The following is a 21136-nucleotide window of genomic DNA, read 5'->3' as shown; positions in this document are numbered from 1 at the left end:
AAGAAGAAGAAGAAAACGGTAACAGCAACAGCAACAGCAATTGTAGACATGAAGTGATTTGAAAGAAGGCACATGACATGGACTTGAACATGGACATAGAAGTAGGACACAAAACCCTTCTCCCATTTAACCACAACACACACACATACACACTCAACACACACACACACACATGTGTGTGTGTTAGTATCGTATGTTAATCGCCATCAGCGTCAGCGGCAACTGTGTTGGCCGAGTGAAAGACATAGTTGTTGAACTTTCCATTCTCCTCATGTCAGTCAGTTAAGACTTATCTTAAAGCTGCCGCTTAATTACGAGCAGTGGACTCTTCTTGGTCAGCAGCAGCAGCAGCAGCAGCATTAGAAGCGGCTTGGCAGCCGCAATTCGACATCATTGCTATTGTTGTTATCGCGGTGAGCTACTCGCTGCGACTGCTGCTAGACTCGCGCTCACTTTTGTTTTGTTGTTGTATCATTGTCTTGTACGTGTGGAACGCAAGTGTGGAATATATGTGAAGCTTCGGCTGTTGCTTCGTGCTTCGTTTGACGAAACGAACGAGCGAGCGAGCGCTTGTGACTCGCGCCTCGTGCTGGGGCGGAAGATCTCCACCCAGTTTCGGATGCAATTGGAATGCTGTTCAGCGTCGACTGCGACGGTGACTGCACAAATTTTCATTGAGTAAAAAAAGCAGTCGGCGGCAGCACAGCTCATAGTTCGCAGCTGTGCAGGATGCACACAACAAGCAACGACTGCCTCATTTACCGTTTGTTGTTTGTCTGCCGCTGCCGCTAAACTTGTCTAGGCAGCACAGCCGAAGCCGAAGCCGAAGTCGACTCGAAGTCAAGCTTGCTCTATTCGTGTGTGCGTGCATGTGTGTGTGTGTGAGTTTTGTGGATCGCTGCGATCTGTGGTGTGTGCTCCACATTAAGAAAGAAGTGTATTAGCTTCGATTTATTGCATCGTCTCTGGACTTCCTCAAAATGCTCAGCTCTATGCGACGCTGCTGCTGCTGTTGCTGCGCTGCTGCTGCGCCGCTGCTGAGCTGCTCACCTCAGCTCTGCTCTGCTCTGTTGTTTTTGTTAATATTTTTTTTGTGGAACTCATCGTCTTCCACTCGTCTGTTTGGCTCGTTTTGTATTCATTCAGAGCACCCATACATAGACAGAAGACGTCGCTGCTATTTTGCGTTTATTATTAGGAAATCGAAAACGCTTTTGCACTGCTGGAGCCTCTGACGCTTCGACTCTGACTCTGACTCTGACTGTGAGTCTGGCTGGCGCTGCTTGCTGTTAGCTGCTAGCTGCTGCCTCTGCCTCTGTGACTCTGACGCTGACTCTGACTGTGAAGCTGCTCGCTAGCCGCCTATCATCAGTCCGTGAGACGGTCTCAAAGCTATTGGTCGTGTTGTCGCTTGTCGGTCGCAGCACCAGCACCATACACACACACACACACACACAAAACAGTAATAACAACAACAACAACAACAGCAACAACAGTACAAAAAGCCCCCAGACGAACGACCAGCAAAGCTACGTAAGGCCCTATAACGTAACGCTACGCAACGTAACGCGATGTGCGCGCGCTCTCGTAACACGTAACAAAATATAACGGTACCACACATACATGTATATTAAAATGTACCGCTAAATGCGCATACCAAGTGTTTTGTGGGGGCGTGGCTCAAGGATTATTATTTGCAAGTGTCGAAAAAAGAAAAAAGTCCATTAATAAATTTAAAAAATAAAAAAAAATGTGCAAGCTTAAACTTCAAAATTCTACGTAATTTACAAAAATTAAAAAAGAAAATGAAGTTGCTATAAATCTGGCAACATTTTCTGACAACAAATTTCACATTCCTACAAAGTTCCAATAAACTTTATAAAAAAAAAATTAAATAATAATCAAACCATTTCCTACCACTCACAAATTATGACACAAAAATGGAAAAAAAATATACTTAATGCAAAAGTCGTAAAATAATAATAATAATAATAATAAATGGTATAACTTTCCGACGTGTCCAGAAGCTGTAACACACATATGTGGACTATATAAAGTATAATTTTATGTAGATCGGTGCTAAATCAATGATAACTGCATACTTAAATGCAATTAATGCAAATTGTGACAGCAGCAAATGCAAAGTGAATTAAAGCTGCGGAAAAGCTACAACAACAGCAACAAACTCGTGGCACATGTGTACAGGCTGAGATGATGATTATGTTCAGGCATTAAGACAGATACAGATACAGATGCAGATACAGATACAATTTAAACAGTGAAATTATAAGGCAATGAGCCAGATTATGGCCAAGAAATGCATATAAGCCACACTGGGAAGTTCTCAGTTGGGATTGGTGTCAACAATACGACAATTACAGTTAATTACTTTACCAATATTAAATAGCTACTTAAAGCAACAAATTAAACTAAATAAATGCTATGTACAAAGTGTAATAATTATAATAATAAAGAAATAAAATAAAATACTGCAGCAACTCCTAACAATTTCCGTTTAAATGAAAATCAAACACAAATTGAAATATTATTGCAAATATTTGCTGTTTTCATTTTCCATAACTGCCTATCGCTCCTAGTTTTAAACACACACAATAAATATCTTTAATATTAAGTGCTATCAAAAAAAATAAACTTCTTTCAAATTCGACGTATTTTATTCAGCTATCAAACTAAGCGCGAGCTACTCCTAATAAAACTACAAATAATTATTATAAGCAAATAACAAATCATTTCAAAAGTGTAACTATAATAAAAAAAATATAAATATATATATATAAAAAAATAAACCTATCGAATATTTATAATAAATTGTTTTGTACATTATAAAAGAAAACCGTTAGTTAATCTATATAAAAAAAAAGATCGCTAAAAACGGCCGTCAGCAGTTGCAGCTTTTGTTGTTGCTGACAGAATGACAACAACAACAACAACAATAACAACAGCAGCAGCAAGATCAACTCTACTATATAGCTATAGCCAATGCCAGTGCAGGTTATCAACATCCGTAAAACGCTGCAATAGCCAACGGTGTTCAAATGTTGATTTCTTCCTGCCGGCCAACGGATATCCGTGAGGATTTTATAGCTGCAGCAGCAGCAGCAGCAGTAGCAACAACAAACACAATAACATCAACGACAGCAGCAACAGCAGTAGCAGCAACTAGACAACGTTGTACAATTAATCTCGAAGAGGCTATCAAATTGATGCTGCAACAACAACAACAACAGCAACAACAACACACAACTTCAAGCATGTAAGTAGCCAGCGAGTCTGAATGCATCTCACGGATACATTGGAGTATTCTTTGCTTCACATTTAATAAGCGCCATTACAGGATCTCGAGCAATATTAAACTTAATGTCATCCACAAGCATCTTAGACATAGATACACACACACACACACACACACACACACATAGCTGGATTTACAGTTATGTGTGTGTATCGGCTTGATTCAAGGCTTCAGTTCGTTTGCTTGGCTCGACTTTTGTGTATTGTAATTGATGAATGAATGAAATTGAAGTTCGAGTAATGACGCAGCGCTTTCGGCCCCCCCGACTTGAAAATAAAAAAAAAAAAAAAAAGACAGCCAAAACAACGCGAATAGAGTTGTCTGAATATAGCTACAGCTACAGCTACAGCTACATAGATACATAGATACATAGATACATTTACATTAACAGCTATGGCAAACAGCTTCAAGTCACTTTTTAATTTTTGCCAATCAAAAGAAATAATAAATTATATAATTTTGGGTTACGCCTAAATTCACGCACTTTTGCCAACGGCACGAGCAAAGTATTTTTCTTTTTTTTTACAGTTTTTATTTTTGTTTTTGTATTTTTTCTTTTGTAAAGGGCAGCTGGCTAATGGTAGTATCTTTGTATGCTTTAAGCCACGCTGATCGCCTGCTCTTGTGAAATGAAAAAGTTGCAGAAATTACACAAATTTAATAATTAATTTATACTTTATTAAAAAAAAACTAAATAAAAACAATTAGATTGTTCAGTTATCAAGCTTAAGAGTTCTGTAAAATGAAGCTGCAATTGGTCAAATTTAAACTTCTTAATCTCAGAGGAAAGAAAGATGCATTTTGAGTTACTGGAAAAAGAAAACCATCAAAATGGGCAGTTTGAGATACTTGTTCCTTTTTACTGCTGTTCCATAAAGATTGGAATACAGCGAGTATATTACTATGATTTATGAACAAGGAATACTGAATAGTATTTGCAATTGTTCACGTTTAAAAAGGATATTCGAATAGTTGAAATGATTGTTAAAACAGTTATCCTCTGTCTAAGATGATAACCAATACTACAAGCGAAATTTATAATAGATGGGCGATAACTGAGTATTTTTATATACACAATTAGTTGGTTTTTTTTCTCTCTAAATATTTAAAAAGGCGCTTCTAAAATCTTTTGTTTCTTTTGTGTTTAGTTTTTTTGTTTCAATGAGTTTATTTTTTTCCCTCTATTTTTTTTTGACTGATCTTTTATTTTCGAAAGTGATTAATAGGTTTGACATGTTACTTTTACGCTAATTGAGCGATCAAAATCAAATCGAATTCGCTAAATTTGGCAGCCAGCTGGCCATCACAGCAGCCTTCACGGTGAAGGGTGAAAGGGTTGAGTCTGTGCTCCACTCGGCTCGACTCGACTCCGCTCCGAATCCGAATTGAATCCAATACCACATCCGAAAGACCAAAAGAGACCAAAAGAGACCAGAGACCAGAGACCAACAAAAAGAGCCGTGTCCAAACGATTCATTTATGCGTTAAATGCACGAAATTTTCGAACGTGCCACAGTTTAGACATATTCCCAACAGATGCAGATACACAGATACAGATAGTAACTGTGTGTGTGTGTGTGTAGATTTACTTACTTATAGGCATTGTAGCGATTAGTAGCGCCTTTCGATTTTCATTTGCGTGGAGTGAATGTTTTGGGCGCGTCTCAGTCTCGCTTCCTCTCTTCTTCCTCATCGATGGGAGCAGGGGTAAATTAAGCAGGTTAATTTAATTTTAAATAGAAGTTGATGGTTGTCTTGAAATTGTCTTGGTCATGCGGTGGCACTCCAAATAATGTAGTGTAGTAGTCCCAGCCCGAAGAAGCACAAGCAGATCAGAAGAAGAGGAAGCAGAAGAAGTCGAAGAAGTCGAAGAAGCGCTATACAACAGATCATTAATTTAACAGCCTTTGGAGGTTAGTGAGTGACTGAGTGAATGACTGAGTGAATGAGTGAGTGAGTGAGTGGCTTGCCCAGACAGGTTGGAGGTACTAAATGAATGGTTGCTTGCTGGCTTGCTGGCCTGCTGGCTTGCTGGCTTGCTTGGGCTGTGGTAGCTGGATGTGAACATCATTAAGCAGTTAATTAGTTCGAGATTAATAAGCATTTACCACACAAGTATGTTTGTACTTTAGAATGGATGCTTTGTGGAACACGAAAACTAAATACAAATGAACAAAAGTGCTCTTGAACTATGCAGAGCAACACCGATTACGAAATTATAAAAAGATGATTTAATCAAATTTTGGGCTTGGTTATAGCTCTCTGTATCTATCTCTACCTAACTCTAACTCTATCTTTAACTCTGTCTCTATCTCTATCTATATCTCTCTATTGCTCTCTCTCTCTCTATCTATATCCTATCTCTATCTCTATCTCTATCTCGTTCTATCTTTTTATTACCTCTCTCTGTCTCTCTGGCATCATTTACACATTAATCCTTTGCTCTCGCATCTTTTTCAATTTCACTTTGTGCCACATTCTTAAATGTTTTTCGGGCAGCAACGTTGCTTGAAACTCAATTTGAAAAGTGAACTATTTCATATAATAATAACTATATTTGATATTCCATCAGGCTGAGACTTTCGATCGCATTCAACGCTATTATCTAAACAATTTTCTCAATTTTCATGCATAAAAATTCATAGCCAATTGCTGATGACCATTATGAACATCGAGCAACTTTCTAAGCGAGTGGCACATCGGCGCCTTGCAAGTAAAATCACACGCACCAAATGATGACATTTCATCATTTTAACTATCGAATCCAAATTTGTTTATAACACACATTCAAAATGCCAATTACGTAAAGTAAAATAAAAAATAGTAATAAGAAATAAGTGAAATACTGTGGATAATCTGCGAACTGATGGCCATGACTTCCATATATATATAGACAGACAAAGACAGACACCGAGAGAGACATTTTAGTTTATATGGATCTAAAATAGAGTTCGAGTTGGGCTTGGGGTAGGGATAGGGCAGGGGGGGGATTGATATGAAGTGAGAGGCTCTGGAGATGTGCCCGGTTCGCGTACGTAATCCAAGTCAGTTAATTGCGCCTTAAACCGGAAGCGATGGATTTGATTGCGTTACACATTTCGTGTACTTGGAATGTGCGCTGATTTTGTTGCTTCTCTTCTCTCTTCTCTCCTTCTCTCCTTCAATTTTTTTTTTCTTTTTTCAATTTCATGTTGTTGTTACTTTTCTTGTGGTGTTGTAAGCAGCAGCAATGACGCCGACTTCGACTTTAGCTGCGATTGTGATTGTGATTGTGACTTCCAACGATAACCGCAATCACTTTGAAAATCTAAAAAACAAATCACTCGAGGATACGCAGCAGCGTATTTGCAGCGAGTCCACAGACCAAAAGCATCGAATGCTCCAAAAAGACTCAACAGTCACAAAGGGTGCTCTCTAGTCGAGAGTGCTCGACCAGCAGATAGTCTGTAGTTACAACAATAACAAGCAGATACCACTTACTATGCTCAAGGGAGAACTTGTTCTTCCCAATCCATTTACGATACAAATGTTGATATGAGGTTAACATCTGTGTTTGGTTTTATGATCGTCTTAAATTTGTGGAGGCATTAAACTGGGCAACCAACTGTGTAAATATACAACAACTCAGGATTATCCCATTAAATTTAAATTGTCTATGGAGATATCCAAAAAGTAAAGTTGTTTTTCCCAAAATGTGCAAGCCTAAATCTTAAAGATACACTAAAAAAATCTATATTGATTGATCTGTCTTCGTTTAAAGTGTGTTTTTAAGTGTCGTTGATCGACTGCAACGTTGAAGCTGTTCAGGAATATATAACTTTATGGCTGCGCAGCATTAGACATACCTCTTTTCATTTTGTTTAGCTACAGGGTATAGAAAAGCTAGAGCCCGTTTGCCTTATTGCCTTGGCATACACTTAATCCACATTCAGTACGGGAATTGTTGGTTACTGAGGGAAGTGTAGCAGCGGAGGGGGAGAGTGGAGAGGCGGGGTCTGATGTGGTGTTTTCTACTACAGATGGCCTCGCAATGAAAGTTGCCCGAGTTAAGCGCCCTGCCTGCTTTGCTAGCCCCGCCCCGCTCAGCCGCGCCTGCAATTACCGCTGCCCGAAATACGCAAATCGATTAAATGAAAAGCATTCGCTATGAGCAGAAAACTGCGAGCGATCGGTAGATCGATTTCTATATAGATATATATATATATTGTCTATGTAGATAATATAGATACAGATAAATTGTTTGTTGTTGCGCCCGCTGCAGCCTTATGTAAGATAATTTGCAATGCAGCACAGGAGATGAGTTGTATTTTAATTGGACACAGATGCAAGTCAATGCAATCAATGCATACAGTGAACACAACGTAAATGTGACGACGCCTCATTCTTTTTGAATAAATAGAGAGCTGACTGCAACTAGTTGTGCCATCGAGAGAGTTTAGATAATGATGCGCATCCTCTATTAGAGTGAATGTTGAACTTCCTCAGTAAAAGCTAGTTGGAGAAAATATCATCGTTGAAGTTGGCAGAGATTGGAAATTTATGCGTTATTATTTATGCACACAGAAAAATGACTAAATGGGAATTTGCAAGTGTTCAACTGAATATTTTAATTGTTGTTAAACTTAAGCTAAATAAAACTGACTGCAATTCTTATGCCAAATATTTGTAGTATCTTCTTCATGTATTGAAATTGCAACTCCCACTCAAGAATTCGCAGGTGGTGTCAGCATTACTCAGTTCAGTTCTTAAAGTATGCCAGACATTTAATCTTAAATATTGAATACATTACAAGTTATTCGCATACGTAAGAAACCCGCTCCAATAACTATAATTTGCATACTCATTCAAAAACAAATCACAAAGATGATCTGCCACACCCATATACCATTTTGAACTTTTTCAACCGAACCATTAGCAGATTGTTCAAATACTGCACTAGCTGTTGATGATGATAATAATTATATGATAATGATGATGATGATGATTATGATGATGGGACCATAAATCTAAGAGCTTTGCACATTTTAGTATTGTTTTTTAGAAGCAAGACAAACCTAAGCGAATCTATTTAAGAAACTTAACTTAATGATTACCCCACCCATTTATAAAAACAACAAAAACAAAAACAGCAGCAGTGTATTTGAAAGCAAGAGTAAACTGTTTTGAAAGTCAACTACACTAATTTAAAGCTGTAAATTAACCAACTAAACAACAACACAAGAGCGCTTCAGGCTCTGCGCTAACCTTGAATGCAATGAGAGGGCTTTAATTAATTGTTCATCTGTGTGTGTGTGTGTTCACAATTAAAAAGGTGTAAAAAAAAACCAGCATAAAAAGCAACTGAAAAAAATGGTTCTATGTCGCCTCTATTGAATTATAAATGCGCCTCATCATTGATCAACTTTGAGATCGTCTATATATATATAGACATGTTTATAATAAAAACTTGAGCTAAAAACTGGAGCAATTTTCACGCTAACTAGATGAAGAAAAAAAACCAAACACAAAAATAAATAAACGTCATTTTACCCGCAGGGCAACAGCGACAAAAGATACAACCAAAAAATGTCAAATAAAACATTAGTAAAAGCGCACGACTAGTAGATGCCCTGGAACAGGGAGACTGCTTAAATACATTTACTTTAGGTATTTAAAAAGTTACTTTTGTAGCCGAGGATAACTTGCTTTATTATTCAGAAGCAACATTTTTTAAGTCTACGATTTCCCTTCTTAATTCCAGGCTACGTTTTTCTAGAAAATTATATATAATTTCCATGGTACTTTGATTCCATTCAAGGTAGAAAATTTCATTACTCTTTGCTGAATATCTGAAAGGATTTTTTTCTAAGAATTAGGATTGAATTTATACGCTTTAGAAATATTTTATTTTATTAAAAAATATGTTTCTGAAAAATAGCCTACCTAATTTGAAGACTTTTTTTTGCAAACATTTACAAATTATTTCTAAAAACCAGAAGAACTTTCTAGTTATTTTTATTTGGTAAGAATATATCTTAAAATTACTGAAATAATCCAGTAGCTCTTATAGTCTCTGAGATCTCGAATCGTTGTTGTTAGAACTGAATAAGAACTGAATAAGGAATCATTTTCCACTGCCCGTCACAAACCGTCGGTCATGTTTGAGATACTCATCAGACCCAACTGCAATGGGTGCTGCGAACAACTGCTCATATTGTAAGACCCATAAACCTTATGAGCCACCCGACTTGCAGTACAACGTCATCATCAGAGTTGTTGTTGTTGTTGTTGATGTTTGTTGTAATTGTCGCTTGAGATTTGTACTTGAAAATGAGTTGGCCGAAACAGAAGACAAGACAAGACAAGAGTGGGTCTCTGATATTGGTGGAGGTGTTTTTGGTGGCGACTGATACGGGGGAGGTGGCGAAGGCAGACTGATGAGTAAACATACAACCGTTGATTACAATAGGAAATAATCCCACAAATTGCTTTAATATTCACTGCAAATCAAATGAAGTTGTGCCGCAAGCCTCATACACAATGACATCGAGTGCGAGTGCGAGTGCTCAACTAAAGCGACACAAAGTCGCAAAAGTTTCTCGTTTTGTCTCTGTCGCTGTCTCTGCTACCCCAGCCAAGTCAAAGCATTTAACCTTGGACCATAAAACTCTGCAGACAACAACAACAGCAACAATAACAACAACAACAATCGAGTAATATGTAATCATCGCATTGAATCTTAACTCGTACTCCTCGCATGTGTGTGAAATTGTGGATTTTGTCAGTGTTTTTTATTTTTTTGTGTTGTTGTTGTTGTTTTTCTTGTTGTTTTTTTTTTGTATTTTTCGCATTTCTGATTCAAACGTCTTGTCGGTCTCTCCTCTAATTGTAGCGCATTTAGCATGGTATATTGTCTGCTACTATGCTTGTCGGATGATATATGGGCAACGAGAGGGACACACACAAACACACACAGGTGTAGTTGGTCTATAGCTTGTACTTGCCTCGCAATTTATGTGGCCCGAAAATGATTTTTTTTGTTGTTTTTTTTTTTTGTTGTATTTTTGGGCTCTATTGTTGGGGGGTTAACCAAAGTGGGCTAGTTTGTGGGCAATTTTGAAGAATTTGCCCACATTATGTGGCATTATGTGGATTGTGTGGTGCCTGTAAAATGGTGGGTTGACATGACAGTGGCTCGTTTGTGAAGCCGTTAAGTAAACAGTAGGTGAAGAAAAAAACTAAAGAAAAAAAAACCAAACAAAATATGTGGATAAGACGGGACTCAAATTGAAAAAGATTAACTGCCTCTGAGCTGTGCATGTGGATAAAAAAAGAAAAATATTAAATACCCAGTTAAATATTAATAGACGGTTTTGTTGGAAATGTGAAAGTAAATAACGCCAAGAAAGAAGCGGCTTGGATATTTATTATATTGAATGAGAAGATGCGATCAAACGAGCTAAAGAAAGAATCAATACTGATTTAGCTGTATAAAGTAAGAGTTATGAAAACCATTTCGATTTGAAAAGATAAGAAAGTAAATTCGTTAAGTAAATTACAGACTTTGTTTCAACTAAACTCCACAATTCGAGTTTAGATTGACGCATACAAGAATTGAGTATAAATATAGCAATAATATAAATCTGGAGGGGCTAAGCAATTATTTTTGAATCATTCAAATGATATTAAGTTGAGTGCATGCCAAGGCTTCTAGCGCCTAAATGTATGCAATTATAAACGGGTTATACCGTTTGAGATCTCGATTTGAGAATAAACTTTATGCATTGGCAAGATCAAGTTTTGCCAGACAATTCGCTTTGGTTGGCCGGAAGGAAAACCCATTTGAACCGCCATGTGACGAATGTCGCTAATGCTTTTGGGCAATTTACCAACACTGTAAAGCTGCTAGCTGAAAAAAAAAAACAATATAAATAAATAAAAATAATAAAAACAACAACAACATGTGTGCAAAGCCGTCAAATGTAATTGCCCAGGCAGCGCTAATTGAGCTCCCAGTCGGGGCCAATTATTCTGCAATGTGCACATAAACATGGCAACGCCGTCCACAGTGAGAAAGGCGGGCGGATCGGGGCGTGGCATTCGCATCACATCGCATCGCATGGCATTCAAGCCACGAGAGGGTGCGACACATAAAAACCAACTTGTCAGCAAGTGCGCAGCAGCTTCATTTCAATTCGTCTCGGCTCGAATCGGTTGTAGATCGGTTTGGGATCGGTTGGGGATCGGTTGTGAATCGGGTTGGTTTTGTTGCGTTGAGGAGGAGTCAAAGCACTTGGCTGGCAACATCCGCGGACTGTCGCAACTGGAGCACTTTCACTTTAGGTGGCCGAGTGGCAGGCATCGTGTGGAATTTGCTCATTGATTGTTAGCTTATTTTAAAAATACCCAGCAGCAAAGCAAACAGAGAGAGAGGGTATTTTGTCACAGGCACAACAGGAATTGGATTGATTTGCTTGCATTCTTATATACATTTTATGATATTCCATAAATTGATCAAATTGAATTTCTTCTAAGAAATACGCATAATTTTCTAAAAAGGTCATTTAATAATCGGCATGTGAAACGAATTTTAATTAATATTTTATTGCCTCTCAAATAAATAGATAGCTGAAGCTTTTTAAGAATATTATCTTGTATAACATATAAGTATAAGTTATATATAAGCTTCGATCTTCAGATCGAGTTTCCATACTCCTTACATTTCTATACTTCAAGCTTCAAGTATTCTCGATATGGGATAATAATTGTTTATTTGTGTTTGTATATGTAAAAATTATATATTTTCAATAAATAGCAATAACTAATTATATATTTTAAGCTGAGGATCCTGTATCCTTTCAGCATAAATTCCTATACCTTAAGATTTAACTGGATCATTGAATTCTTCTCGATATAGAATAAGATTTGTTACTTTCGATGATATTTTTTTCGATCTTAATATCGAATTTCCTTACTCCTCGGCCGGCTAAGACAGGCTACTCTCCAAGTCGATCATTGGATGCTTGTCGTCAACCATTGTCCGTTATGGCCATGATGTTAACAGCGCACGTGGCCTGAACAGTAGCCATGAATGTCCGATGTTGCTGCTGCTGCTGTTGCAGTTGTTTTTGTTTTTGTTTTTTGTTTGTTGCATGTGTCAGGCAAAGCTATGCTGATGGGGGCGGAATGATAGAGAGGCGGATTGGGGTGAGGAGCGGGTAAAGCATAGTGGCAGGGGGAGGCACAATTGCCTGCGCCCGGCCTGCAATATAATTAGGCCTGCAGCGAGAGGCATTCGGACATGCGACGTTTGTCGAATGTTTTTTTGTTGTTGTTACAGTTGCTGTTGTTGTTTTTGTTGTTGTTGTTGGTCGGGGATGTGCGCAATATTTTATGCTTATGACCAAACAGAAAAAACAACACAGCCGAGTTGGCAAAGCCTGCCATGTTACAGTTAGCTTAGTGGTTTTTGGCCATTGTTCGACGCCCGCAGTCAGCTAGTTAGCTAGGTGCAGGTTAGCTGAGGCACAGGCACAGGCACAGGCACAGGTAGATGTGTGTAGAGGCTCCTTCAGACTCAAAAAAAAAATACATATATATATATATGTGTCTATAAATATACATATATGTGTACAGTATGCACTCGATGCAGTTATAATGTTTTGCCGAGTGAGCCACCAAAATGGCCAAGACAACTTTCTTCTTCCTCTCTCAGGTGCAAACTGGTTTACTTATGATGTGAATGTTGATACGGTTTCTTTTCAATTTTTTTTTTCTTTTCTTATATATATATTTGTTGCTTCTATTTCGTTATTTTTAATAGAGTTTGTTAGTATATTTTTTTCTATTCCTTTTTAACTGGCGACAAAACTGGACGCGAGCCTCTTGGCTATCGCTTTCAACTAGAACAAGCTTAACTGGCTCCCCAGCAGCTTGAAATAATTGTGGCGCATTGCCTCAAACTGAGCCAAACTGAAACTAAACTGAAACTTATGTGGTAATAAATTGATATCAAATGAGTTGCATCAAATACACACACACACACACACACACTTAGCGACAGACTTGGACAGACAGTTGGATAGACAGAAGTGCGAGGCTCAATGAAGAAATAAAAATTTAATTAATTGCATCAACGTTGAGGCAATCAAATGGAGCAGTTTGATTTTTGGGGACTACCCTCCCCTCTACCCCCTGATTGATTTGTGGCACTTGATGAAGTCGTGAAATGCACAGTTATTACTTCTTTTTTTTTAAATATCGCTTAAGCTGGCTTGCTCAATTAAATATCTGAATAAATTCGGCCGTTTAAGCAATGCTGGATTTTTAGTATTGCTCTTGGACTCGCTGCATACTCGTAAATACTTTCAAATTTCGCTGGGCAACATTCACATTCAACGAGTGGGCGCCAAAAACGGATATTCATGCCACGGATATGTGTGTGTCTAGTAAATTTGTTTGTCTCTTTGCTTTTAGGAATTCACAGCAAGCGAACAAATTGACTAATTAGTCTTGACTTGGCAGAAAGTTAAAATATTATTACTGCTCAAGAGATTTTTGATGTTTGCGTATACGTAATATTTTAATTATTTGATATTTGAACACAAAAAGATACACACAAGATTTGTTGCCCAGTAAATCACATAAAACAAAGCTAGAAAATTAAATGTCTGATGAAAACCAACATTTATGTTCTGCTTACTTATATTTATCTTTAAAAAAAATTGGAAAATGCTATTGAAGAAATTCCCACACTTACTTAAAATAGTCGCCGCAGCTATGCACATAATGTTAATAACAATAGAACTGTTTGAACGATTAATATGTTAAAATAAATGTCAGATTTTTGTGGTCGTATATGAAAAATGGCATGCAAACAAACCATTCCAGATAGCTGGCATTAAGTACCGCCGCCCACGGGGCACATATATCATTTACTGTTAGGCTAGCTGCCACAAATATGCAGCAGCTGCAGCTCCATAAAATCTGTCAATTGTTGACCAACTGGACTAACACAGATTGGAACCCAAACTAGACTGTTTTATTTTGGCCAGCGATTGTCATTTACAAATGAGCTCTCTTAGTCGAGAAATAGTCGAAAAGTCTGTGTTTAAATGGCAAATACAACTGCAACTCAATTTTGCACCTACGAAATGCGCTGAAAAATTTCAATTATTCCAGCCAGGCAGGCTTGGGCAAAGAGGCAAAAAATAGGCAACATTCAACCCGCCACACATGCACCAAATGCCCCCAAAACTAAAACTGAAACTTAATACTGGAAACGAAGCCTGGACGTCGATATTGCAACGTGAACTGGTCGTCTGCATGTGTGCTAGTTATGTAAAGGCTGTAAGTAAGAAATAAAATGTCGAGAAAAAACTATAACAAACAACAGGATGCAGCCTGTTTGCCAGACAACCAAACAGCAAGCAAAAGAAGAAAAAACAAAGACAAGTTGAAGACTTAATACTCTTCTGGATACTCTTGAAGTTCAAAAAGAATTAAATTGGGTTTGTACCTTTGATGAATGTTAATTAATTGTCTGCCACAAAAGTGGGAAGCAATAGAAACTTGTCACTAATCACAAGACATCTAAATGATAGACTGATTCAATCTAACTGACTTTGGCATAAGTAATTCCAGCAGTAAAAAGGTCGACTGACAAAGTTCGCATAGTTAGGCAGATGAATGGACAGACTCCATCGAAAGGATTACTATTGCTGATCATGTATTTATATGCCATAAAATACCTGTCAAATATCACTTTTATAAGTAGGTAGATGAATGACCCTCTGCAGAGATAAAACTAATGTACCCGCCTGGAAGGGTATACGAATAATAAAAACAGAGTTCAGCTTAGCACTTGGGAAAGCACTTGTCGCTAAGGCGCTGAGGAGCCGTTGCAGGAGCTGTTGCAAGGTAGCCAAAGCTGTGGAAATATTGTTGTCGATACAGTTTTCGACATTCATTCATTTAGCGACCAACGACCGACAACATAAAACAAATGCGGCAAACTTGTGTTGGGATTTGTTGTTGTTGTTGTCGGTGTAGTTGTTGTTGTTGTTGTTGCTGTTGGTTTCGTTTTGGCTACGAAATTGAAACAATTTCCGATGTCACTCTCACTTTTTATTTCACTGACGACCGTCCAGGCCATAGTCAGATACAGCCACATAGTTGCGGCAGCCAATCTAGGCAACGACAGAGAGATATTTGTAACGCAGACGACAAATGCTGCAAAAGACGTGATTTGGAGATGTGTTGTTGTTGCCTGTGGCAACTGTAACTGCAATAGTTGTTGTTGTTGTTGTGGTTGTTGTCACTGCTGTCGCTGCTGCTGCTGCTGCTGCTACACTTGTTGTGTCCAGTGAAGGAAAAAGTGGTACAGATTGCTCCATTGCGGCATCATCATCATCTACAATTCAGCAGCAAACGCATCCAAGTTGCAGCTTTGCTGTTGTTGTTGCTGCTGCTGCTGCTGTTGCTGCTGCTGCTGATGTTACTCTTGTTGATGTGTTGCACTTTACTGCGGCATTTCTTTCAACAACTTTTAATCTGCAACAATTTCTATGATCATTTACGCTTGAGCTGCTGTACTTCAAGCTGAAACTTGTCTCATTTTCATAATTGATAAATTACTTATTTTATTGCTTGGCATTTATTTATAGATTTATTTTCCTTATCGTAGATTTATTGTCGATTTTATTGAACTTTGGTTTATTAAGCTATAGAAGTCTGCCAAATCCAATTCTCATTTTGCTCATAAAATTAACAGATTAAAAAATTATCAACATTCATTTTTATTGCTTTATTGTTGACTTCTATTAACCATAAAAAAAAAACAGTCTTCGACTTAATTTGATTGATTGAACTTTAAGAAAGTATCTGAAACAAATTTACAGATTGATTTAAGCAAATTTAAGATTTGCTTATAATTGTTAGCTGAGCTCTTTTTGAAATTTTGTGTCAAGTGCTTTTTTATTTGTAATATTTTTGATGCCTGCGAATCCCGAAAAACATATTTCGTTTTAGATATAGTATTTCAGTAATTCCAATTATTAATTCAATTATATTTTTAATTTTTTCTCTCTCTCTAAATAATTCACTAAATATCTTGTAATAATAATAATATACAGGCAGACACGTGAATGATTTTCACAATGAACTCCAAAATGAATGCCTCGCATTATTTTTTTATTACCTGCCTCAACTTGCGCTTTGCCTCATGTCGCAGTGTCTGTGCCAGTGTGTGTGTGCGTGTGTGTGTGTGTGTGTGTGCGTGTTTGTATTTGCGGCTTTTGCGTGTTTATTTGTTGTTGTTTGTTGTTTGTTGTGACGATTTTGGTATCAGGTTGCCTCGTTAGAGTTCGAGATAAATGCGAGACGAGAGAGTGAATGAGTGTGCGTGTGTGTGTGTCTGTGCGTGTGTGTGTGTTGATCCTGCCAACAAACGTTTGTCGTCGCATTGCTTGTCAGCTGTTGTTGTTATTGTTGTTGTTGTCATCGCTGTTGTTGTTTTTGTTGCATTTTGCTTTGGCCAACTGATGTAACAAGGTTTAATTTTCCATTTCAATGCGCGTCGGCTGCGCTTTGGATTTTTACTCTCGTTTTTCATTGTGCGGCGCCGGCTTTTTAGTTTAGAGTTTTTAGCTTTAGTTTAGTTAGCTTTAGTTTTAGCTTGAGCTTCGGTTAACTGTTAGCTGGTTGCGGTTGATTATGCTGCTGATGCTGCTCCTCTCGTTTCGCACTCTCGGACCACAAGCGTAACCGAAGCCATTCCACTGATTATGTGGAGATGTGGATGACAATAATGATGATGATGATTATTATTATGCATCTGCTGCTTGCTGCTGCCACAGCGGTGACTTTGTCTCGAACTGGCCTGCAGCCGCCTGGCGTTATAATTATGCAGCTGCAGGCCAATAACAAGTCAACGAATCCGCTCGCAAACAAACTGATTGACGCATAGATGCCCTATAATTAGGCTCTTGGGCTGGACTCACAATGAACTTTAAACTGTCTTAGTTTTGCTTGTGAAAATCATTTGAGTTGTTCGAGTGAAAATCTAACTTGCAACTTGAAACTTTGTTTTAAGAATCGGCACAGTTTTGACAAAGTTTGGGCAATGAACTATTAGAACCCGATCGCAAGATAGATTTTGTAATCTTAAACATTATATTATTCCACACTTCAAGCCGTATACAAGAAAACTAATTCATTTTCAAAATCAATTCAGTTTCTCAGCCACAATTTATACTTACCATCTTATTTCAGTTAGTTAATCTCTGTTAATACATATTTTGGCTACAGGGTAACAATTATAATCATAATGTTTGCTGCTGTTTCAAGTGGCTGCTTAGCTGAATATTTTGATGATGGGTCCCGGTGTGATCCATTTTGAGCATGACGACGCTAATCTGGCTGGTTGGCTTGCTGGCTAGCTGGGTTGCTGGCTGACAAGTATTGTCAATCGCTTTTGTGGGGGCTGATTATGCTGGGGCATAAAGTTGTGAGCTGTTCGGCTCCTAAGATAGTAACATTGCTGTCGTCTGTCGACATCTTCCACTGGACATTTTCCAATCTGGAGCGCAGTTGCAGTTGCAGTTGTTGTTGCTGTTGCTGCTGTTGTTGCTGTTGCTGTTGCCGTTGTTGCTGTTATGTGTCGCTGTCTGTTTGTCTGCCTGACTGCGTTTTTCGCGGTTTTACAACTTTGATTTCACTTTTCTTTGCAACATGCGACGCTGTTGCTTGTTGTTATTGTTGTTGTCGTTGTTGTACCTTCACTGGCCGTTTTTTGAACTGTTTGCTTCATTGCTCTCGTTGTTGTCGTCTTTTTTGCTGTTGCTGTTGTTGTTGTTGCTGTTACCATTGCTGTCGGTCCGCTTAAACTTTGTGGCTCTTTAATTGGTTTTTTTTTTATTATTATTTTTTTTTTTTTTTTGCACTTATTCGCTCCCCATCATCTTCTTAAGGCATCCGTTTTTTTAATGATGATGCAGTGGCCAGCCAGCCAGCCAGCCACCGAGCCAGTGTTAGCCATAATTGTCAACCACTTTTGCACGTTAGCCACAAATTATAAGCACATTGATATACAATTCCATTTGAAGGAGACTCGCACCGACTCCAAGCATTGTGCAATTTCTAGAGAAATTGCGATAAAAAGCGCCTCGACAAGGAAGGTGGGCGTAGAGATAAAAAAATTGCAGAAATTATTGCAGATGGACAAACAATACATGTCATAAAATACGGCACAAAACTGACTTTATAAACTGTATGCGTATTGCCTCTTAACATAATAATAATTACAGATTCTACAAGAAATTACAGCTTTTTTTGATTGAATTTGGTTTATTATAAATAGATAGTGACCTAATCAGAAAGATTTTTTCAGTACATCAAAAATTTGTGTTTCTAAATTGATTGCCATTTTGATGATGTTTTTGTGGTTTTCCACTCGATTCCTAATAACACCCTTATAAAGGCCCAAGTTGTGCTAATAACAAGAGAATCAGCTTCTTATAATTGACTAAACTAAATGAAGCTAAGTTAAGATCAAATAATGAATTGTAATATATTAATTATAGATGAGCAAGTCTGGCTGAGCTGACCAATCAAAATTGATTGTTAGCTTTCAAGATTTCTCAAACCTTGCTTGAATTGCATTCAAGATCAGCAATAAATATTTCAGTTAGTCATAGTTGAGGTTGATTCACCAAGATGTTAGATACAAGTGCAATGATGTACTATATTCAGTTAAACAGTAGCCACTTCTAAGTGGAATCATTAATATTGAATGCGGTCTTGATCCGCTTATGTCATCAGCGAAGCAACCAACGCAAAAATTCTCAAGCTCCAAATTATTTTTTTTTTCAGTTTAATTTTTTTATTTTTTTTTTTGGAAGAAATAACTCAAGTCATACAAATGCCTGAAAGCAGTTAATCAAAGCAGCAAATGCGGCTAATTAACTTTTAGGCCAAACGGCAACAAAAGGCAATTTGTTGTGCCAATGTGTGTGTGTGAGTGTGTGTGTGTGTGTGTGATTGTGTGTTGAAGTCGCTAAATGCTGCACCAGCCCACGGAAAATGTCTAGTGAAAAATTCTGTTCTAGATATCAACAACTTGTTGCAGTTGCAGCTTCATAGGCCGCCCACAGCTGCCGCAGCCAATGTTGCCAACTGCTGAGAACCCAAAAAAAGCTAGTTTTGGCTGGAATATTAAAAAAAAAAACAGCTGTCAATATTTTGAAGAAAAACTAATAAATAAAGCATAAAGTCAAATTCTGACGAATTTTCAGCAGGTAAAATTTGAGATATTTGATAGAAGATTATTTATAAAGTTAGTTTAAACATGTAAAAACGTTCCAGGCGCTACAGCTCGACTAAGAGATACCCTGCAGCTACCTGTTAAATATATTAATTCATATTTATTATATTAGTTTGTTTGGCTTCTTATCCGATCTGAATGACATTGCTATAATTGCTCAATATGTTAGAGTATATTATGTATCAATTGGATGACCATATTTTTACAATTGTGTCTTTTATTGCTATCGGTTATCGATTTGTATCGATAGTCGCTAAATGGAGTTAGTTATTGATTAAAGTCCCCAGCAATTATAGTCCTTCAGGCATGGTTATCATCATAATTTGTATGTAAATGTTTTTTTATGATAGTAAAAAAAAGCCAGATTTGATAGAGGGAACAGGTAGCAAAAGTGGCAACACTGATTGCAGCAGACTGTCAGTTGAGTGTTGCTTTTGTTGGCAAATCTTTAAGCTGTTTGCTGCTGGCTTGGTTCACATGACTTGCGTGCCATCTGCCAAGAGGCCAAAATCCGGCAACTGCCAACTGGCAACTGGAGTTGGCTTAAACTGCAGCCTACGCAGTTTGCCTTGCACGCACCTTTAAGTGACGACCTCCACGAGGGCAACTTCATCAACATGCCACTAAACCCCCCTTCCCCCATCTTCACACACAGGCACACACACGCCCCACCAACCAGCCTATGGCTCAGCTGTGTGTACTTAGATGTTTGTCAGTGTTTTTTGTCTGTTTGTCTTACATAATCGTCACTCTAGATACCGTTAGTATTATTATTTTTATTTTGTATTTTTTTTTTGCCTTTTGTTGTTGTTCTTGTTGTTGTTTCTTTCCGTCCTAAAATGACACACAATAGAACAATTGTTTAAACTTCTGTAGCGGCTGTGACGGCGTCTTTTGGCATTGCGCCAAAAATACACAAAAAGTTGAACAAAATAGAAAAATAATAAGAATAAAAAATAAAACGGCAACTGAATTAAGATGTCGTCTGAAAATTGAGTTCTTGTTAAGGTGGCAATTATCTATTTTGGCATTATTTCTATTGTTGCTGCTGCTGTTGTTGTTGTTGCTTTGGTTAAAAGTAATGCATGACGTATATGGGAATTACCCGGAGCCATCAAAACTGGCACAGCTGTGGGAATTCTATCTGATACTGTAATATCTATTATAATCAGCTCAAAGAACACAGAAACTGAAACGGAATTCGCTAAATGCTGCATTTAGCATATGGATGACATAATAATCATCATGATGATGATGATGATGATGAACCTGAAATAAATGTGACATGTCATAGATTTATTTAATTGAGCTATATCATTAGTGAGCAGCCATTTTAAGTACAGATAATGGTTATCAAAGCGGTTAAGATAAATAGATAAAAACAAAGATTCGATTAAAGGAGCATTGATTGATTGATTGATTGATTATGATTGAGGCTAATGTGGGCATTAAAAAAACTTAACATATGTATCTTAATAAATATAAATAATAATAATGAGCCTGACATCTTTTGTAAAAGAGAT

This window comes from Drosophila grimshawi, unplaced genomic scaffold, assembly GCF_018153295.1.
Source record: "Drosophila grimshawi isolate 15287-2541.00 unplaced genomic scaffold, ASM1815329v1 contig_1377, whole genome shotgun sequence".
Taxonomy (NCBI): Eukaryota; Metazoa; Arthropoda; class Insecta; order Diptera; family Drosophilidae; genus Drosophila; species Drosophila grimshawi.
Note: the sequence above shows the minus strand (reverse complement) of the source record.